General features: G+C 41.9%; 1 protein-coding gene across 1 annotated transcript in view; it reads left to right on the top strand.

Moving 5' to 3' along the window:
* LOC126175456 (choline transporter-like protein 1) overlaps window positions 1-17,785 on the top strand; it is a 513,527-nt gene that overhangs the window by 54,212 nt on the left and 441,530 nt on the right. The gene's annotated exons all lie outside the window — the stretch shown is intronic.

The following is a 17,785-nucleotide window of genomic DNA, read 5'->3' as shown; positions in this document are numbered from 1 at the left end:
ATTCTCTGAATATTTTGTTGGTGTTTGACAGAACATGGAGGTAATTTAAACAGAAAACACTTTCGGCTTCGTAGGCAATCGTCTGGTCACAAGTGATTGTTTCCGTTTTTCTTTGGGCTAATGTGTACGTTAAAGAGACTTATAGAATAGCCTCCCAGCTCTGTTGTGGACTCGAATGTATTGGGTAGGGATTTTAAATGTTGTAAAAGTTAGTTTAATTGTCTACTTGTATAAGTCCACATACCTCATCCAGGATTAAATTTTGCAGCTCAGTGGACCTTTCTGTAAGAAAATTTGTTCAAAACTGTCAACGAAAAATTCAGATAGTACAGGACTAATAGGAGAACCCACAACTAGGTCATCAGATTATCTATGAAAAGTGTTCTCAAACTGGAAATAATTCTGTTTTACATATTTGTAAGTAGGGACGATTATGTTATATACGTTATATAATTATACTGGGTTCATTTAATATCTGCACAAAAAGACCTGTTAGTATATTTATACATTCGGCCGCTGTGGCCGCGCAGTTCTAGGCGCTGCAGTCTGGAACCGCGCGACCGCCTCGCGCATGGATGTTGTGTGATGTCCTTAGGTTAGTTAGGTTTAATTAGTTCTAAGTTCTAGGGGACTGATGACCTTAGGAGTTAAAAAGTCCCATAGTGCTCAGAGCCATTTGAATCATTTATTTGTAATCCAGATCTCTTGGTAGTAAGTAGCAAGGAGAAGAGAAGGATGAAATTAATGGACTTGATAGAGTGATTAGAATGCAGTCGTTGAAAATTTCACAAAAGGTGACGAGTTGTGTTTCGACTAAGCACTAATTTGACAGGTATATGAGAGAGAAGCATAATGCTAGTTGATGAGACAGATAAATTATAACCGAGATTACGCATTCTGCACATAGGACTGCATGTAAGCACCATGCCATTGTGGGGAACATCGCAATTACACGGAGCAGACAAAACACAAACTGAAGAGAAACGAGAAGCAGTAAAGTTCTAATTCTGTCGTAAGTAGCTGGAGTATTAGTAGTATTTTACTTTTGCTTCTTTTAGGCTCTTTCTCGGTACTAATTTACATCAGAAGCTGTTTACAGTAGTGATAGTATCGAAAGCGGTACTATCGCGAGAGGAAGACTGTGAATTAGGACATACGGCTCGGAATGCGAATATGGCTTCCCGAGGTTGCACATACCATTTTTATTTTAAAGGACTACGCTATTAACAGGTTTTTATAATGGAGTTCTACTGCAGTACCAACTGCTTCTTGACCATTTATAAGGCTCGCTGAAGTCAATAATCCTCATTAAGTTTTATGAACCTCCTCACTTCTTCGTGTCAACAGTCGGTGGCAGCTTGCTGGAACCAAGAAAGGGGCCCGGTGACGGTTGCACAGGAAGAGGACACCGTGTCCCAGTACGACTCTGTTGACTCCCAGTCCCGGATGTGGCTCACGCATTTCCGGAACGCGATACCGACCTAATCACTCTGCCTCACAGAGAAGAATGAAGGCGCCTGGTCGCTGCTGGTAAACCGCGGTGGATAAGATATAACAAGCAGATGTGACTTCCAGACAGACGAGATTCGAGGTACGATTAAGGAAGTGAAGCAATCACGAAATTCCAAGTACGACAGCAGGAATACCGAAGGATGGGGAGGAAACCGGTCGCTGTGTCACTCCGACAGCTGTAGATATTCTCATCAACATGCAAAGGGAGTGTAACGAGGTAACACTGAATTCACGCAACTAGCTGACGAGTTTACAGCAGTTGGGGGCAACGGGTCGGATGGACAGCGAAAGAAAGAAAAATAAAGAACAACCGCCTTCAGTCGCAATCGTGATCTTATTTCAACGCACGTTGCGTTTCGAGCCTACATCGATTATTTTTCCAGATTTAGGGTAATTCTGATAAGATTACAATAGTTTCTTACGAAGTGGGCACATTATGAATATAAATTTATAAAACTAAAACAAATCTAAAAATAACTTACTGTTTCCACTACCGGAAACAGTAAACTATCTTTCGACTTGTATTAGTTTTGTAGTCTTATATTTAAAATGTGCCCGCTTTGTAATATACTATTGAAATCTTACCAGGACCAGAATTAACCCAAATCTTGGAAAATAATCGATGTCTACTGTCGAAGCACCTAAGATAGATCCTCAGGGCTCGAAATGCAACGTGCATTGGAATAAAATCACGATTGTGACTGAATACGGTTGTTATTTATTTTACCAAAGTAATACTGTCACGGAAGAAACACTGAGAGAAATGGACGAAATTGAGGTAAAAGAAAGAAACGCGACAGTTAAAGTAGCCTGAACTGGATTCAGTTAACTAAAGTTTTCAACTCCAAGGCTAAAATGAGAGAAAGTTTTTCCAATTGAACAAGGTTGCGCAGTAGTAAGACGCTGGACTAACGTTCAGTTCAGACCTCCTTCCGGCAGTTACATTTATGTTTCCAGTGGTCTCTCTAAACTGCTCACTGTAAATGGCGGGGTGGTGCCTTCGAAAAGGACATGGAAGGTTGCTTTAAGCAGGTCTCAGGTTCGAATCCTGCCTCAGGCATGGATGTGTGTGATGTCCTTAGGTTAGTACGGTTTAAGTAGTTCTAAGTTCTAGGGGACTGATGACCTCAGAAGTTAAGTCCCTTAAAGCTCAGAGCCATTTTGAAACATAATATCCATTTCTATAGTAGGAATGAGCTCTGCCACAATAGGTTAGCTTCGCATATTAGCAGACCTCACCATAGTGCCTTGTTTCCGCGCATTCTTAGTGTGCAGCCAACTCGGAAATTTAGAACTCCGAACACGGCACAATCTATAGATCACTGACGTCATAGACACACTCGCATCGTGGTTGCTTGCTTACACTCAGGTACCAAAGGCGCACAAACTTCGAGAAGTCGATTTTGACCCAGTAAGTCGCTCGTGTAAACGGGCTTAAGGTGGTTCGCTGCCAGACTCCAAGAGGGGAAAAAATGATTCAGAGGACGACGTAATCGATTTCGAGTAGATTGAAAAGTGCAAAGCGACCTGTGCTATCCGAACAAAGGTATACGGGCAACTGCGTTTAATTTAGAATTCACCACTAGATGTGATGAGAGGGGGATCCGCCAGCACAAAAGGAAGTGGGGAATATTGTGTTGTCAGGTGACAAACAGTCACAGCAGAATGGGTCGGACAGGAGAGCTCAGTGATTTCGAAAGTGAACTAGTCATAGGAAATCACCTGAGTTACAAATCCATCAGGGGCATTTCAGCCTTTCTAAAGCCGCCCATGTTGACTGTTAGTGACATGGTTGTGAAATGGAAAAGCGAAGGAACAACCGAAGCTAAAGTGCGTTTCCGAGGCGCGACAGCGGTTTGCAGCAGGGGCAGCGCCCCCGTACCAAAGGGATTGCCTGCTCGCTCAGGTCAACTGTGTTGCGACGCAGCCTGTTTCGTCCGCTGTAGCGGCGGACCAGGCGTAGCCGCGGCACCTGCGGGCAGTAGGCAACGGGAAGGAGATAAGCATGGCGGAATTAGATTTGACTTTGACCTACTTAGATATTTTACTACAAGAAGTAATGACACAGTAATATAAATGTCACTTCTCAGCAGGAGGAAGAAAAAGGAAATTAATAGTATTTTGTGGTCGATGACGTTGAAGGTTGTCACAACATTTTGATTAACAGGAACCTTTAAAATACTACACAAAATTCAGACTTTATTTTAGGTTATTTTGCGCATATTTTGCAACTTATAGAAAAAAAACTTGCAGCCTGTTGAAGAAATCCAATAATGCATGTGAAATCTCGCAGTGACGCAAATTTTCTTCTCTAATCCACAAATTTTTGGCTAAAATTATTAAAATCGACATTTTCTCTTTGTCATAATTGTAATGGTTTAATAACTCGTAACGTTTTTACACATCATGGAACGTTAAGTAATTCCTAATTTATTATTAAGAGCGAATATTTTCAGATGGTAATTGAAACCCTTCCTGTTACACCCTGTCATATTTCTTGTTTAAGGTGAAGACAGTGAAACGTATGGAAGGTATCTATTTGTTGACACTTTTGCATGTTATTTATGTAATAACTTCTGCATAATACTTAATCTCTGTGATAAAAGTCCTTATTGACTCTCCGACCAGTGGCGGCTCGTAAGTATACATTTTGGATTTCACAATTTTTTTTGATTCTGATAAACTCGAAAGTGTGAAACAGCAACTGCTGTATAATAGTTATGATAATGAACAAATTTATACAACTGCAGCCACTGCCAGTGTACTAATATTAGTAATAATAACGTAACAATGACGTCCGATCTAATTTTACAATATAGCGAGTGAATTCACACATCTGAGGAGTGTGCTAGCATCTAAGGGCTCAAGTATATGGGGCTCCAACCGTCGGGTAAGAAGTCGGCGAGTGCGCTAGTTGTCGAGAGAGACAAAACTTTCCACTCGCTCAGTAGCCAAGTAGCTGGCATGTAGAAATCATGTGGTGTATGCTCAGACATCTTCAAGACCAATGCTACTTGCCCCTTGTGCACAGCCGGCCTGAGTGGCCGAGCGGCTCTAGGCGCTACAGTCTGAAACAGCGCGACCGCTACGGTCGCATGTTCGAATCCTGCCTCGGGCATGGATGTGTGTGATGTCCTTAGGTTAGTTAGCGTTAAGTAGTTCTAAGTTCTAGGGGACTGATGACCAAAGAAGTTAAGTCCCATAGTACTCAGAGCCATTTGAACCATTTGAACTTGGTGCACAAGCAACTGGGAGCACACTTGGCTAGTTTACAAGCTAGCTCGCTCGAAAGCCGGCGAGTGGCGTTTAAACTCGCCGGCAGAGTTAACTTTTACAAGAGCTTTTTTAATAATAGCTAATGGAGCGAGTGCGTCGAGTACACTGGGCTAATTTACAAGCTGCTTGTAAAAAAAGCAGGCTTGCAGCTTGTAAACTCACCCCGTGTACTTGAGCCTTTAACGGACATGATGCCAACTGCCGTGTGCTACCACCTAGTGGCACAGACTTAAACTTGTAGTTGAGTGATACGTCGTAGCTGTGCACTCCGCAAACGGTGCACATTGTTAGTCAAATCCCTGTGTATCTGACTCATAAGGCAGTTACGTACACAGAAGCTCCTTAAAACGTGCACAATTGAATATGTGCTCGCGACCTCGTTGTCAAGTTTCACAGAATCTAGAGGAGTAGTAACGCGGTAGATTCAAGGACCGTATATTTCAGATTACCTCATATCTGTTACGTTTAACAGCATTCAAAGAAAAAATAGCCAGTAAATCCGACAGGTGTCAAAAGTTAAGGAATTCATGTGCTCATTTGCTCTGACACAGCAGCCGCCCACCATCGACAGGTTTACAACAACGAAGAGAGAGGGAATATAATACAAACAGTATTCATTAAAACGGCCAGCTGCTTTTAAGAAACTTACAAAAACAACGCTTTAATTTTATATTAAAAGGAAATACATCATGCCCTAGGCCCTTAACATTACTAGTCTCAAATTATGTCAGTCTGTTCCGACATAATCTTAATCTTCTCATTTTTTATTGTATATCCGTCACATAATTCCTCAATTCCATATGCTTCCTGATTCAACTAAAATTGTAGGCTGGGTATCATCACAGCTATAGCCATGTTCGCTAATAGGAAATGTACATCATCTTCCTTCACACGTGCTCCTAGTTAGTTTACTTTGAATGCTGCGGATCCTTTCTCCCTTTCAGTCTGTCTTCCTTTCAGGCAGGAGATTCATCTTGCCCTCAGCTTTCATCTTCTTCCTCTACGTAAATTTGTGCCGCTGGGATCGGGAACTTTGTTTACTGCACGGAAGTTGTATGTTTATCCCTGGCACTTAATGGAGCTTGTATTTCCGTCTCATCTCAGGCTCTTCCAAGTTAATCGATATGGATTCATTCAACTTCTACTTTGTCTCTGGAATCAGTCACAATGCTTGAAACAACATTGTCGTTCTTTTCTTCCGACTGAAAGAGTCAAATATTGGAGACAGAACAGCAACAAAAATTTCTTATTATAGTTCGTCAAATGTATCAATACAGTGCTTGCAGAAAGTTTACGGACACATGTAAATTTTGCTGAATCAACATGTGTCCCTTAAGTAATAAATTTCAGCCAATGTTTTACAAGATGTTGTTAGAGATCTGAATTACGAGTTTATAGTTAAAATTTCACTGCTCTGGTTCTAATACTTTCGGGATTTAATATTTTTCGGTTTTGTAAACAGAGCTAAAACAATCCTATTTTTACGACTAAAATGTATTCTTTCTCCAGTTCTACGTCTATGAAATTTTCATTGTCACTTCATTACATGCTAGCAATCACAAAAATAATAATGCAAATTGAGAAAGGAATTTCAATTGACTTGGACACCTCTCAAACAAACTAACATTTCCCCAGTAAATTCGGTGGCAATGTTGGCCAGTTTCGTTCCGCGATAACTACCGATTGGCAACACTGGGGCGAATTTTGATTGTGAGGTTGTTTTCTCCGTGTCTTGTTTGTGATGGATCCGTATTCAAAACAGGTCTAAATGTTGCCAATCGAGAGTTGTCGCGAAATGAAACTGAACAATCCTGCCACCTAATTTATCGCAGAAAAATTTTGTGTGGGAGGCGACAAAATGAACAGAAACTTCTTTTCCTACGTTGTGTTAGTATTCGTATGATTTCTATGCTGTAATGAAACAGCAGTAAAAAATTCATAGCCGTAGGAGTAGCAGTTATCGAGAAAGGAAACATTTCACCCAGAAAACAGAAGTTTTTACATATGTTTACCAACCGGAAGAACGTTCCATCCTCTAAGATAATGGAGCTAGCAACGGGACATCCTCCTCTAGCATTACTTTTCCTCAGCATTAGTTGTCGATACCAGTATTATTTTTCGAATTTTGGACAAGTCAGTATTATCTCAATTGCTTTTCTGAAAACTGTCATATAATTTTATACACGGTATGTTACATTTCAAGCTAAGATTTATGAAAAGGAATTACTTTACAAAATATTTTAGTTTCGATATTATAATCGATAGTTCTGAATGTATAGTTAACATTAATTTTTTAGAAACATTTGAAATTACGAATTATTTGCACTCTTAAGATTTATATTTTTAATTACACACGCGTCGGCCGGAGTGGCCATGCGGTTCTAGGCGCTACGGTCAAGAGCCGAGCGACCACTACGGTCGCAGGTTCGAATCCTGCCTCGGGCACGGATGTGTGTGATGTCCGTAGGTTAGTTAGGTTTAATTAGTTCTAGGTTCTAGGCGACTGATGACCTCATAAAATAAGTCACATAGTGCTCAGAGCCATTTGAACCATTTTTGAATTACACAATCCTGTACTGTTTACTATGTTTATTTCTGAATTCATTTATGAAATAATAATCGAAATTATTAATGTAACGAAAACCAGTAGGAATTCAGTTGTTAAGAAAAATTGTAGACCCTTTGGAATATTGATATTTCCGGCGGGTGTGAGAGTCTTAAGCTTGCCTCTGATGTGATGGGGCGTATTTTTGTTCAGTGGGCTCGAACAATGTAATTTCGGCTTTGTTAATGCTTCTTATCAGTTTTCGTGATTCTAGGTCAACAGGAAGTACCCTATAGGTTTTGACTGATATTGCGGTTATCAAAATATGTGACATAAATAGCCGTATCTTTTGATTGCATTCACTTGGAAGCTTCGATGCTTTATATCGCCAAGGCTCCGTAGAGCATAGTAGGTTACCTAAGTTTCAACTTTATATGTCTACCCCTTCCTGAGAAAAAGTGTTTTGAACAGTCGGACAGACAAACAGGCTGACAACAACGTGATTCTGTACGCGTTCCGTTTTTTCCGACTGAGCTACAGAAACCTAAAAAATAATTTTGAGGGATTCATTTTAACAACTAGAAATGAAGACGTAGTGTAAAAATTAATCGAACAATCGGTTATTAAAATAAAATTATTCTCTAAGATTAATCGGTTCATTTAATTAATCGATTCCTACTTACGATCGCGCATCCCTACTCGCTTCACGCGTGCGCGTGCCAACCCAGGCGCTTTGTTGAGATCAGAAACGAAGAGCAATGTACTCCCCCTCATTCACACAACAGCGTATACTTTAGAAAACCCACTCACACACAGGTATATGATTCAATAAAATGACACAAAAGAAGAACAGTTGAGGTAGACATGTATCTCACAAAGGAATCTCTCCAAAAAAATGGTTGCGTCATGGTGGAAACAAGTGCTCTTAATTGCCCCGGGGCAGCACAGAAATAAATGGTATACGTGGCAGCATAGCATGTTGTAACCTCCAAACATATTATTTATTTCCGTAATCTCGGAATAAAAATGTGACTAACCTCTCAATAAAATTGGGACTCATATATATAACCTTTCAATAATTAACTGACTGTGAATATAAACTGGTATTTTTGGACGTCAGCAGTGCTGCGTCATGCCCTGAAAAGACATTCTGAATAAACTGAAGATTCTTACCTCAATAAAGTCACCGGATAACGCTTATATATCTGCTCCTATAAGAAATTTTACAGGCACAGCCCAGTGCAATGCAGGCCACTAGATTTTGTTATGTATTAAAAAAAATACTGATTTTTCTGTACGATAATTGGCATGACTATGGATAGGAGAAATTAGTAAAAACTTTAAATTCAGATGAATGATTGTCAAAAGCTATCTTTACAAGAAGGATTATTATTGAAAAATTATTGAAAATTATTTGCATGTGACTTTGATATAACAATAGTACAAAATGAGTTGTTGCAAATTACATCTGCGCGTAGCAATAAATCATAATAATTTTTGCTTTTACCTTATACTACATCCCTCAGGCACCGCCATCGTTCTCCACGACCGGCCTTGGTAATTCAATACAGGACACAAGTGCTCTCTGTGAGCTATGCAACTAGACAACTTCTCTCTAAGAGCGACCTGGCCCAACCGCCCGACTGCGAGCTACTACTACTGAAACTACTACTACTACTATTACTACTACTACTACTACTACTACTGCCGACCGGGGTGGCCGAGCGGTTCTAGGCGCTACAGTCTGGAACCGCGCGACCGCTACGGTCGCAGGCTCGAATCCTGCCTCGGGCATGGATGTGTGTGATGTCCTTAGGTTAATTAGGTTTAATTAGTTCTAAGTTCTAGGCGACTGATGACCTCAGAAGTTAAGTCCCATAGTGCTCAGAGCCTTTTGAACCATTTGAACTACTACTACTGCTGCCGACACTGCTCTCTGGTATGCGATTCTGTTGTAGCATACATATCGCAGGCACCGCGTGAGCAATCCATCGAAGTTAGTTCTGCTCGAGTGCGCTAGAAATAAATTTCTTAGTCATGGACCTCTTACAATGTGATAGCTTGGTGTGTCTACAACAGTCAATGCTGGCAGTGGACTGGATGTGTCGGTTGTGGCCTTCATGTACGTTTGACACACAAAATTCCAGTCGTATAGCTGCTCGGCACAGTGAACACATTTGGACGACATTACACACAGCTGGGTGATTGCCAGTCAGCGCGACGTGCACTGGGAGTTGAGTGTTCTCCACCGTGAAATTTCCAGGAAGTAGGAAACGTGTTGTGGCAGTGCAGGCAAGCTCCAACCCGTGCCACACCCAAGCGCTAGGGTTGTTAGATGGCTATAGTTTGTAGTTACGACATCCGGCAACCGAAAGCGCGATTGACTAAATGCTGGCTTTTGCAGCTACTGTGATAAGGTTCTGTTCCTGCTGTACTGAAACTAACGTCTCACGAAAGTTCCACACATCATCTTGTGCAGTAACCGGCAAATGTTCTTCGACTTCGCCTACTTTTTGTGTCTGCATCTTTTAAATAAGAGCGTTAAACGTGCAAACCGCAGTTGCTCCTGCCAAGGAATCTTGAAAACGGAGCCGCGGAAAGCAACGATCTAGAATCGTGCACAGTGCTAACAGTTTGGTCGACACGAAATAATCCGACTTGTGGTGCGTTACACGAGGAGTACTTGGGGACAGTCGGTCTTATTTATCAAGCTGTAGGCAGCAATCTAATACCCAACAGACTTTAGAACAACAAGAAAAAACTTAAATAATTAATTGTAAAGATAATCGATTATATGAAATTAATTGTCGTGTACGAAATATCATTATTTCCATAATTGACTACCAGAATAATTACTATTCGATTAATTGCCATTAATCGCTCGTCTCTAGCAGTGAGTGTTGTGCAGTGAGTCGCTGTGTGGACGCATGTAGCAGGCCGTGCTGATCTGACGAGTCTACTTCAAATGGTTCAAATGCCTCTGAGCACTATGGGACTTAACTTCTGAGGTCATCAGTCCCCTAGAACTTAGAACTACGTAAACCTAACCAACCTCAGGACATCACACACATCCATGCCCGAGGCAGGATTCGAACCTGCGACCGTAGCGGTCGCGCGGTTCCAGACTGTAGCGCCTAGAACCGCTCGGTCACCCCGGCCAGCTGAGTCTACTCGGGTACTGTGATTCCTGTAGGGCTCTTTCTATGTTAATGGTACATGGTTATTAAAGAAATTACTGTCGCAATGAATCTTTTGTGTAACCGATAAAATAAATGCACTGTTTGTTCCGTGTCTGTGTTAAATTGCAACCCGTGCATACATCTTATGAATGTTGCATTACACGAATCTACCAGTGAAACCCGTGAGCTCGGACCCCTATGCAGTACGCACGTTAGGAAGGTAGGAGGAGGATCAAAATAATAGCCAACGAGCAGATAATAGGGTACCTTTACTGACAAGACATGAGAGAGATACTACTCCAGGAGACGCTCTCTGGTCTGTACTATTAACCGACGAGGCGAACTGAATTTAGAGAGGCACCAGTTAAGTGTTTTGCGTCCGAGAAACAGACAGCAACATCGTATGCAGCCGTATTTCTACAATTAACAGAGCACAGTCACAAGCTAAACTTTTATCAGCAGCAATTAAACGTCGATCGGCGCTTTTGTGCGAGAATATATCTCAAATACTATAACTGTACCAGAATTTATTACTAGCGGCACACGTACAGATCCTCGTTTTATCCGAACTAACCATCCCTTTATAACAATGCTTCATTGTTCACAGATGATTACTAGTATAGATGTATAGAGTTAACCACAGACAGAGTTTAGATGATAGAGTAGGAACATCTACGAAACGAGCATAGCGTACTAAGCAGGTTGCTAATGTCAAACCGGGATTGCCAAGTGACTAGTCTGCTTATATCCCACGCTAAGACAGAAACTTCCATGTAAAACGTGCTTTTCCTGTTTTTTTACAAATTTTTACTAGTAGTCAGTAATGGTGAATAGTGGTTAGTGCTCCCTTACGGGAGTACGTTCTCACTTTCGATGCCTTCTCCGTCGACAATGGTAGTCGTCATCGTCACTGAACAGAATGACTGTAGTAGAAAATGGTCGTTTTGTTTTTGTTGGTTGTGTGTGTGTGTGTGTGTGTGTGTGTGTGTGTGTGTGTTTGTGTTCAGGACATTTTATTTTAGTACGGGCCCTAAAGATCTCGTTGTCATGCGTACACACCAAAGTATCATCATCATCGTTCTTCAAGAGAGGTAGAAAAATAGGGGTGGAGACAGAGACGGAGCATATGCTAGGACTGGAAGTGGAGACTTCAGTTCTTTGGCAGGATGCAGGGAAATTTCAGTCTACAACGGAGACTGCTTACACAAAACTCGTGCGTATCGTTATTTATTCATTCATTGTTCTCCCTGGATCTCATTAGGAAGGAGAAACTTAAAGGATGTGGAAACGAGTTAAGGTATACATAAACACAAGACAGAGACGTACAAGTCTAACATACAGGGCTCCTACAAATGGGTCATTCGTTTCCGAAGTTCAACATTTTTCAAAACATTACATGTAAAAATATGACTGATGTATGGAGAGAACAGCAAATTACCGAGTTTGCACGATGTTTATAGGTTACAACAGTGGAGCGTGCATTCAGAAGAAATCACATGAAAAAGGACATAAACAGAGTGTTGCGTGTTGGTATCGGCAAGTAGGGGACTGGCAGTCTCTCTGAACCGAGTAATGCCAGTCGACCAGAGAGCCAGATGCAGCCGTTGAGAGGGTGTGGGAAAGTTTCGTATGCAGTCGAAAAATCAATGATCCGCGCAAGCCACGAACTTGGAGTACCGCGGCAAACTGTGTGGAAGATTCCTTGGCGTCCGTTACATTTCAAACCGTACCGACTGCAGCTGTAGCACCAATCACAACCGGAAGATCATGGCCGACGCCTTCAGTTTTACGTCGCAATGGATATTCAGCGACGAAGCAACCTTATATGTATTTGGAAATCTGAGACTGCGGGGCAAAATCCTCATGAAATTGTGACGCATGAACAAGGTTTGTCGAAGGTGCAATGTCACAGACCAAGCTCTATGGGCCGTTTTTCTTGAGTGAGAAGACTGTCTGTGCCGGTTACCTCTTACCTGGATATGTCGCAGTTGTGGTGGTTTGCACATCTTGATGCCGATTCCGAGAATTTCTTCTTATTATCAGATGGGGCACCCACTCATTGGAGCATAGATGTATGTCGCTACCTGAACGACAAACTTCTGCATCGCTGGATTGGTCGTAATAGTTAAGATGAAGTGGTTGTGTTCCCTTGGATCCACAGGTCGCCTGACTTAACATCTTTGTCACTTTTTCCTTTGGGGATACACTAAGGACCGCCTTTACGTACCCCAACTTACATAACAGCTCGTAGAACGCATCATTGCTGCTGTGATGGCTAGATGTTACGGTTGAGCTTGAAGCACACTCCTATAATACTATTAACACCTGAATCTGGTGACCTATACGGCGAGCATAGCAAATTATTCAGGTAGTGAAGGGAGACGAAAATTTAATAGTCATGGGTGACTGGAATTCGAGTGTAGGAAAAGGGAGAGAAGGAAACATAGTAGGTGAATATGGATTGGGGAGAAGGAATGAAAGAGGAAGCCGCCTTGTAGAATTTTGCACAGAGCATAACTTAATCATAGCCAACACTTGGTTCAAGAATCATGAAAGGAGGCTGTATACATGGAAGAAGCCTGGAGATACTGACAGGTTTCAGATAGATTATATAATGGTAAGACAGAGATTTAGGAACCAGGTTTTAAATTGTAAGACATTTCCTGGGGCAGATGTAGATTCTGACCACAATCTATTGGTTATGAACTGCAGATTGAAACTGAAGAAACTGCAAAAAGGTGGGAATTTAAGGAGATGGGACCTGGATAAACTGAAAGAACCAGAGGTTGTAGAGAGTTTCAGGGAGAGAATTAGGGAACAATTGACAGGAATGGGGGAAAGAAATACAGTAGAAGAAGAATGGGTAACTCTGAGGGATGAAGTGGTGAAGGCAGCAGACGATCAAGTAGGTAAAAAGACGCGGGCTAATAGAAATCCTTGGGTAACAGAAGAAATATTGAATTTAATTGATGAAAGGAGAAAATATAAAAATGCAGTAAATGAAGCAGGCAAAAAGGAATACAAACGTCTCAAAAATGAAATCGACAGGAAGTGCAAAATGGCTAAGCAGGGATGGCTAGAGGACAAATGTAAGGATGTAGAGGCTTGTCTCACTAGGGGTAAGATAGATACTGCCTACAGGAAAATTAAAGAGACCTTTGGAGAGAAGAGAACCACTTGTATGAATATCAAGAGCTCAGACGGCAACCCAGTTCTAAGCAAAGAAGGGAAAGCAGAAAGGTGGAAGGAGTATATAGAGGTTTTATACAAGGGCGATGTACTTGAGGACAATATTATGGAAATGGAAGAGGATGTAGATGAAGATGAAATGGGAGATAAGATACTGCGTGAAGAGTTTGACAGAGCACTGAAAGACCTGAGTCAAAACAAGGCCCCGGGTGTAGACAACATTCCATTAGAACTACTGATGGCCTCGGGAGAGCCAGTCCTGACAAAACTCTACCATCTGGTGAGCACGATGTATGAGACAGGCGAAATACCCTCAGACTTTAAGAAGAATATAATAATTCCAATCCCAAAGAAAGCAGGTGTTGACAGATGTGAAAGTTACCGAACTATCAGTTTAATAAGTCACAGCTGCAAAATACTAACGCGAATTCTTTACAGACGAATGGAAAAACTGGTAGAAGCCGACCTCGGGGAAGATCAGTTTGGATTCCGTAGAAATGTTGGAACACGTGAGGCAATACTGACCTTACGACTTATCTTGGAAGAAAGATTAAGAAAAGGCAAACCTACGTTTCTAGCATTTGTAGATTTAGAGAAAGCTTTTGACAATGTTGACTGGAATACTCTCTTTCAAATTCTGAAGGTGGCAGGGGTAAAATACAGGGAGCGAAAGGCTATTTACAATTTGTACAGAAACCAGATGGCAGTTATAAGAGTCGAGGGGCATGAAAGGGAAGCAGTGGTTGGGAAAGGAGTGAGACAGGGTTGTAGCCTCTCCCCGATGTTATTCAATCTGTATATTGAGCAAGCAGTAAAGGAAACAAAAGAAAAATTCGGAGTAGGTATTAAAATTCATGGAGAAGAAGTAAAAACTTTGAGGTTCGCCGATGACATTGTAATTCTGTCAGAGACAGCAAAGGACTTGGAAGAGCAGTTGAACGGAATGGACAGTGTCTTGAAAGGAGGATATAAGATGAACATCAACAAAAGCAAAACGAGGATAATGGAATGTAGTCAAATTAAGTCGGGTGATGCTGAGGGAATTAGATTAGGAAATGAGACACTTAAAGTAGTAAAGGAGTTTTGCTATTTAGGGAGTAAAATAACCGATGATGGTCGAAGTAGAGAGGATATAAAATGTAGACTGGCAATGGCAAGGAAAGCGTTTCTCAAGAAGAGAAATTTGTTAACATCGAATATAGATTTAGGTGTCAGGAAGTCGTTCCTGAAAGTATTTGTATGGAGTGTAGCCATGTATGGAAGTGAGACATGGACGATAACTAGTTTGGACAAGAAGAGAATAGAAGCTTTCGAAATGTGGTGCTACAGAAGAATGCTGAAGATAAGGTGGGTAGATCACGTAACTAATGAGGAGGTATTGAATAGGATTGGGGAGAAGAGAAGTTTGTGGCACAACTTGACTAGAAGAAGGGATCGGTTGGTAGGACATGTTCTGAGGCATCGAGGGATCACAAATTTAGCATTGGAGGGCAGCGTGGAGGGTAAAAATCGTAGAGGGAGACCAAGAGATCAATACACTAAGCAGATTCAGAAGGATGTAGGTTGCAGTAGGTACTGGGAGATGAAGAAGCTTGCACAGGATAGAGTAGCATGGAGAGCTGCATCAAACCAGTCTCAGGACTGAAGACCACAACAACAATAGCTTCCCCGCAAAGATATAACAGCACTGGAGAAAAAAGCAAGACTCCTGTTTATTATTAAAATGTATGGACTTCGTTTCTGAACACAGAATGGGTGAAACAACTTATTATTAGGTTCATGGCGTTGTGCATCAACGTACATAATAACACCTTGGCGAAGGAACGTTGTCGGCCGGGGTGGCCGAGCGGTTCTAGGCGCTACAGTGTGGAACCGCAAATCCGCTACGGTCGCGGGTTCGAATCCTGCCTCGGGCATGGATGTGTGTGACGTCCTTAGGTTAGTTAGGTTTAAGTAGTTCTAAGTTCTAGGGGACTGATGACCTCAGAAATTAAGTCCCATAGTGCTCAGAGCCATTTGAACCATTTTTGAAGGAACGTAAGCTTGGAATGGATGTGATAATAAGAAGGGAAATTAACTGTGTGCACGTAGAACGTCAGTGATTGCTGAATTAACTATAAGAATGAAGGATCAAACGCTGAAAAGAACATACATCCATCATTTCGCTTGGCTAGGCGCAAGTTGAGTTGGCCTTGCTAGTGCATGAATGAATTTAGAATACCATTACGTAACTCAAACCAATGGACTTCGCAGCTGCCTCGAAACATCGTTCATCAGTGATGCACATACTTACCATTCTTCGCACAATCGGAAGCAGAGCATGACCGTGATGTTAGTTGAAAATCTGAGTGCTGATGATCATCTGTGGACACGACATTGCAGACTTGGAACCAAGTGCTCTCTCCCTAAGAAGAAGTCCTCCCTCTCGCCGCTCCTGGCTAGAGCATCTGTTTTCTACTCGTATTCAACCTTTTCATCTGAGCAAGATTCAGATTATCAAATGACAGCGGCCCTTGCGAGCGCTGTCCAATTGGATCTGTTCTAGTGAGCTATCCTCCTCCCTTCCATACACGATTTATTTATCGTTAACCAATTGACCGCTGGAGATGAGAAGCAGCAAGAAAATTACTGCCACACCTTGCCCCTTTTCGTGTCTCCGCCAATGAAACTTCCTTCTTACAGGTACACATCATTCTGGTTCTCCAACACAGTCTTTGGTGAACCAATCATATAAAATTTTAGGCATTAATTAAATGTCTGGAGGGACCTTGGCTCAAAAGTGATCTCGGAGCGTGACCTATCGGTGTCCGGACAGTTGCCACGCCGGACATTTGCCACGGTTTTACCTGCTCCGAGGGGTTGGGTCCCTTGTCCCCCACCCCCCACCCTCCTCCTCCTCCTCCTCCTCCTCCTCCTCACCCACCCGCCCAGTTTTCTTTCAAAGTTCCTAGCGCGACCATCAGTATGTAAGTTATTACAACGAACAAGGGCAGACCTCCTGCTCATTAGAAAGGTTACGCGTATCTTAAACAGAGGGAATTTAAAGAAGGTGTTGTTATATGGATTTGCTTACGCCGAAAAGCGGATCTTTGCAAGGGAAAGCTGCTTTCGAGGAACGGAGAAGTGTTGAACGTATTAGAACATCTCTGTGGACCACCTGACGATGCGACTCTGAAAGTGAGAAAGCAAGTGGAAAGAGCGAAGAGATGGTATCTAGAAGAAACTACACAGTTATCGGAGATATACGCGGATGAAATGGGAAATCTGCATAATAAAGTTTATGACTTAGTGATGCCTAATTCAGAATCTATGAAGAGAACCATGCGTCGTCGATGGAGTCAAGAGTGGGGGAACCAACAAGAGCCTAAGAACTCTTATGAAACTGATTTCTATGAAGATCTATTAAAAATGCGAGATGGCAATAGTTTTCTTCTGGAAGACGATAGATTAGAGGTGAGAATAATGATTTTTAGTGGAAGCAAAGGAAAAAAAGTTTAATAACATGTTCCCATTTTTTTATGGATGGAACATTTAAGAGATGCAGCATGCAGTTTGCACAAATCTACACCATGCACGTAGACTTAGGAGGCCCGATTAAAGAAACAGACATTCTTCCTACTGTATTTGCACTGCTCCCTAATAAGAAGAAAGACGCATATGTTCGTCTGTTTCGTCTGATAACAGGCAGTCTGTGAGTGGCGTCCTAAACAAGTAAAGGTGGACTTTGAGGCAGCTGCGATATCGGCCTTTTGTCACGTTTTTCCCACAACTGAAATAAATGGATTTTATTTACATATGAAGAAGAGTTTATGTAGAAGAATTCAAGTTCTCCGTCTAACTGAGGAGTACCGCTAGAACGAGGATTTACGACTTCACGTCAGCATGTGTGCAGCGCTGGCAGTTGTAAAACCGGAGGACGTAAGCAATGGATGGATTGAGACTCATGCAGAAGCTCCTGATAACGGAAGGTTCTCTCAATTTTTTGACTTTTTTGTGGATAACTGGCTAGAGACTGAGGATATCGCAATAGAAATGTGGGACTGTTACGGAGAAAGGCATCGAACGACGAATGCTGTTGAAGGGT

This window comes from Schistocerca cancellata, chromosome 3, assembly GCF_023864275.1.
Source record: "Schistocerca cancellata isolate TAMUIC-IGC-003103 chromosome 3, iqSchCanc2.1, whole genome shotgun sequence".
Classification (NCBI taxonomy): Eukaryota; Metazoa; Arthropoda; class Insecta; order Orthoptera; family Acrididae; genus Schistocerca; species Schistocerca cancellata.
The sequence above is the reverse complement of the archived record's forward strand: the minus strand, read 5'-3'. Positions and strand labels throughout refer to the sequence as shown.